General features: G+C 38.6%; 1 long non-coding RNA gene across 2 annotated transcripts; it reads left to right on the top strand.

Moving 5' to 3' along the window:
* Positions 1-1,904: 1,904 nt before the first annotated feature.
* LOC140505696 (uncharacterized) lies at positions 1,905-4,657 on the top strand. Of its 2 annotated transcripts, XR_011967621.1 has the most exons (3): positions 1,905-2,460; positions 2,714-2,859; positions 4,397-4,657. It is a non-coding gene; the product is annotated as an uncharacterized lncRNA (long non-coding RNA). The 2 variants fall into 2 exon arrangements; XR_011967620.1 differs by lacking the exon at positions 4,397-4,657 and having other exon boundaries at positions 2,714-2,981.
* The last annotated feature ends 509 nt before the right edge of the window (positions 4,658-5,166 follow it).

Raw genomic sequence — 5,166 nt, 5'->3', positions numbered from 1 at the left:
GGCTGTGCAAAGTCACCAGCCTTATTTTGTCCTCTGGAGCCATCTGGGTATAGTGGCCAGGTATGGAGCAGGACAACTAGAGATGGCCCAGGATGCAGTGGGGGACCTTGGCCTTTTCAAGCTAAGGTCTTTAACAGGTCTCAGTTTGACAGAGGCAACACTCATTCAGTGAATGAGGCTTAATAAAAAAGTGAGGCAAAGAATGGCCTTTTTAAAAAAAAAAAAAAGATTTGGGAAGGGAAGTACTTCAGGGTTCCTGGTCAAAACAGAAACAATTGTTATTTACATTCATTCTGAGCCAATCAGGGCCCAATCAGTGACCAAGGAAGCAGGGCTTGGTCCAGGACTAGTGATTTGGGGTCTTCAAGAGAAAAAACAAAACAACCAAAACTAAAATAAAAACAAAAAAAGGAAAAAGTTTTAGAGATTAGAATTTACATTCCCTTTGGGTAGAATACCAGCAGGCAAGGATGTGATATCTTTTCTGGAAAGAGAAAAATGAGAGAGAGAGACAGAGACAGAGAGACAGAGACAGAGAGAGAGAGGAAGAGAGACAGAGAAAGAGACAGAGACAGAGAGAGACATAGGGAGACAGAGAGACAGAAAGAAGGAAGGAAGGAAAGAAGGAAGGAAGGAAGGAAGGAAGGAAGGAAGGAAGGAAGGAAGGAAGGAAGGAAGGAAGGAAGGAAGGAAGGAAGGAAGCCATGTTGTCCAACTTGGTCCCTAGTGGGCAACTCCTTCTCTATTCACAGAGGTAGACATAAAGAGAATGAATGCAAAGACTTTTTCCAGAACTAAAAGCATAAATGGGGGGAAAGAGGATGGAGGGAAAGACACAGATAGTAATCATAACTGTGAATGGGAATGGGATGAGCTCTCCCATAAAATGGAGGTGGATAGCAGAATGGATTAAAAACCATAATCCAACAATATGTTGTTTACAAGAAACACATTTGAAACGGGGATACACACAGGGTAAAGGTCAAAGGTTAGAGCAGAATATATTGTGCTTCGGCTGATGTAAAAAAAGCAGGGGTAGCAATCCTAATCTTAGACAAAGCAAAAGCAAAAATAGATCTAATCAAAAGAGATAAGGAAGCAAACTATATCCTGCTAAAATGCACGTTAAACAACGAAGCAATATCATGACTAAACATATATGCTCCAAGTGGTGCAGCATCCAGATTCTTAGAGGAGAGGTTAAGGCAGTTACAGGAAGAAATAGACAGCAAAACTATACTAGTGGGAGACCTCAACCTCCGCTTCTCTGAACTTGATAAGTCTGACCTCAGAATAAACAAGAAAGAAGTTAAGGAGGTGAATAAAACTCTGGATAAGGTAGATATGATAGATCTCTGGAGAAAACTGAATGGGGAGAGAAAGGAATGTACCTTTTACTCAGCGGTACATGGCACATATACAAAAATGGACCATGTACTAGGGCATAAAAATCTCACAATCCAGTGCAGAAAAGCAGAGACAGGAAATGGAGGACAAAGATGATGTGAGTTGGAATAAACAATCTTACAAAAGTTGACTGTTCAATGCAGGTCTTAGAGCAACTGTTCTATAAGATCTTTTCCAAAGATGATCTCCTATAGTTCATGGATTGCATTCTAGGCTTTAATTAGAATCTACCCCTTGTGAATTGGTGGTTTGGGGATAATTATTGAGTAGTACAGAAAGACACTTTGGACTCTTCTCAGAAACAATGTAAAAGCAAGAAAAGTAGGAGTTTTGTTGTTTTCTTTTTGGAGTTCAGTTTCCCAGGCTCATTGAAAACATCTGAAGGATTGATTACCTTTGAACCTGATGGTTCACAGCTGCGCTGAGTCATGTGGGTTTCATGCCTACTGGTTCTGAGCCAATCAGGAACCAAGTCTTTGTTATATACACTGAGAAGTTGATATTTTGCTTTGAGGGTTTGCGTATGAGAGGACCTTTTGATTCCCTGGACAAAACTCTGAGTAGCTAATTGTTAAGAGCCTTCTGACTACTCAGAGATTTGCGCAGTCCCTGTCCAGTGGTATATATAAGTGGTTGTATTACTTTTTTTCAGACAGTAAGAGCCCTGTCTGTTGAATCTCTGTGCTAATTTCTTTGTTTGTATTTACTTCTTTCTAATCAAAGTAAGATTGTTGAGCCCTGAGAAGCTGCTTTCTTTTAGCAAAGCAGATCAAAGAACCTGTGCTAGCAGGCCATCCTGAGTGTGCTAGGGTGCTTATGAATACAAATAAGAAAGAAGTGAGATTGCCATGCAAAACTACAGAATGAGAAAAGAGTAGTGGGAAATGCAGGGCTTGAAGCAAAAGACCTTCATGGCCTGTTCTGGCCCTAATGTTCTCGAATTTGTATAACATTGTACGATTTTAAATTTTATTCTCAGCTTCTTGTATTGGCAGGATCCAAGGAAATTTTCCAGCAACTCAAGAGGAAATATCACGCCACAACATGGAAAGAGTAAGTTCGACAATTCAAATGGCAAAAGAGAAGTGTATTCTTAGAGGGTACTAGGCTGAAAAAAAAAAATGATTGAGTGAATAAATATGAAGGAATCCATGAAAAAAATTTAAGGTCCTTAATATGTTCTCATAAGGACAATATCCAGCTATAAGATTATAGCTTATATATTATAAGCTATATATATATATATAAGCTCATTTATACCATGGTGAGCATCTATGTACACAGTCTCCCTCTCTTGACTTGGTAGTTTCCAGAAACATACCATCAGAGGAACTCTAACATATCAGACTGGCCTGAGGAAGACATGAGGAACTGAATCTGTTTCATTGAGATGGACTAATCATGCAGACCTCAATGACTGGCTCCTGCTTACACACCAAGAGAGTAATGAAGGTACGCTTCTATAAGGACTTTCTAGTTCATACCATCTAAGTACAAGAGACTTCTAACAATTTATGTTACAAAAAGTGGTAAATGAAAAATAAAAAATGTAACCCCACTATAGCAATGCCCAACTTCCCTGAGCCTCTTAACCTCCTTCCTCCCTAAACCCCTCCAAAATCAATGGGACTTTTCATGGAAAATCCCAAAATTCTATTTCTTTTCAAGTAATCAATATTTAAGGGGTCTTTTCTGTGATCTTTAACATGAGCTATCAATATCCGATCCTAATTTTTACCTCATTGATGAGAAATGTTGGTTCATGATGCTATCTTTTTTTTTTACCACATTTTAACAAAACAGAAAAAAACAACAAAAGAAAAGAAAAACCAGCACTCAGAGCTTTCAGTGTGACCAAAAACAGCAATTTTCAGAGCTTCAGTACAGATATGCTGACTGAATGCTTCCAGAACTGTCCTTTCTTAGATTAGATAGGCTCTACAGTGCCAGGCAGTCCTCAATCTCAGACATATATTCATCTCACCAATTAAAGTCAAATGTTACTATTTTCAGATTAAAAAATTGAAATTGCTTTTAGATTTTTTTCAAAATCAATTACCATTGAGTTCCTGCTTTGAGAGAACGTAATTCATGAATGAGAAATTCTAAAGTTTAAATTACGATACAAGGAGCCCTCACCATCTTTTTGTAATTTGTAGAGTTCTTTATTTAACTATTTAGAGAACTGTGGAAATAGAACCTTTTCAAACTTATACATAGCTAATCTCTTACCTGCCCTGTTCCTGACAAATGGAGCCCAGTGAAACTGGTGAATGGGAAATGATCAAGAGAAGAGTTCCTATCCGTGTAAAGAGACCAGTTGGAGAGATACTCTTGAGTGTTTTGTTATGCTTCTTTCAAATTTGGCACATCTTGGGGGGGTATCAACAAAACTGAAAATATTGGTTAGACAGACAACATGGCCCTGTTTCTTTTTCCTATGATTTCCAAAGCTGCCATAGTTTGGTTCATGATATGGATTTTCTCAAAACTGAAAGGCTATATACTTAAGGAGTTCCAGAGAAAATATCATTCCTCCTTACTACTGAAACGGCCCTTCCAAAAAGAGTTGCTTATTTGGGAAATTTTATTTTGAGTCATTGATTCAGCATGTGACATAAGCTGATTGTCACATGGGACTTCATGACTAAGTCTTACAACTTTGCCACCCTTCATATAGGGCAGGTGAACTATTTCAACCTATTATTACTTAACTCATAGAGAAGCACCCTAATTCTTTCCCCTCCACCTGGCATTTTAACAGTATTTAACTGACATTGAAGGCAATCAGGTTTTTCAAAAATCTAACTTCTTACATTAGTAAGATTGCAGAAACCAATTCTTTTTAAGAGAAGTAATTGATGCTCTCCTTAATCATTTTAATCCTGCAGCTTTAGAAACATCTCCACGTACATATTCTCTCTTCTTGGTAATTAATCTTTCCAATAAATTAACATTATTATTGCATATCATTTTTTCTCATCAACAGTTCCCACATCGGTTCCTATCTAGAATAATTTCTCCTGATGGAAAAGTCAACTTCATCCAAATATGATGCCATGAAGTTTCATTTTTATATTTGATGAATGAAATTGGTAAGACTATATCTGACTCAAGTTGAAAATAACTCTTTCGATTTTCTTTCCAAAGAGATCTGACTTCAGAAATCCAAAGGAAAAGGTTTTCCTCAAGGAGATAAAAAAACTCAAACGATATGAGGCAGAACTGGAAATAAATGATGTAAAAAGAATCCTCTAGTTAAAGTGGGACATGCATTAGGCTGGGGTGGTGGAGGGAGGCAGGGAGTCCAATATTGTTGAGTATGCTACTCACTCACAGGGCTAGGGTGGTGGAGGGAGGCAGGGAGTCCAATATTGTTGAGTATGCCACTCACTCACAGGGCTACTCTCATCTCCCACAACGTGCCATCTTTGCAAAAGCCCCCCCCCTCCCCAACATGACTTCCTCAGAGGTTTATGGCACTCCAATTTATGCTGGCTGCTCCTCTATGGGCTACTCTCTCTATCTCAACACTTTGCTTCTCCGCAGGGGAATATTCCCTTATTTGGGAGACAAGCTCCATGGCCCTTGGACAAGTTAATAGTCCTGTTGAGGGAGGACTTGTAAGAGTTTCTGATAGTGTTTTGACCTGCATTACCCATGCAGATATGAATTGTAACAAGTTTCTCCAGAACTTTACATCAGTCACTTGTATCAACTGTACTGAAGGAGCACTTCCTACTTGCAACTATGACTGCA

Source organism: Notamacropus eugenii, chromosome 5, assembly GCF_028372415.1.
Source record: "Notamacropus eugenii isolate mMacEug1 chromosome 5, mMacEug1.pri_v2, whole genome shotgun sequence".
Lineage (NCBI taxonomy): Eukaryota > Metazoa > Chordata > Mammalia > Diprotodontia > Macropodidae > Notamacropus > Notamacropus eugenii.
The sequence above is the reverse complement of the archived record's forward strand: the minus strand, read 5'-3'. Positions and strand labels throughout refer to the sequence as shown.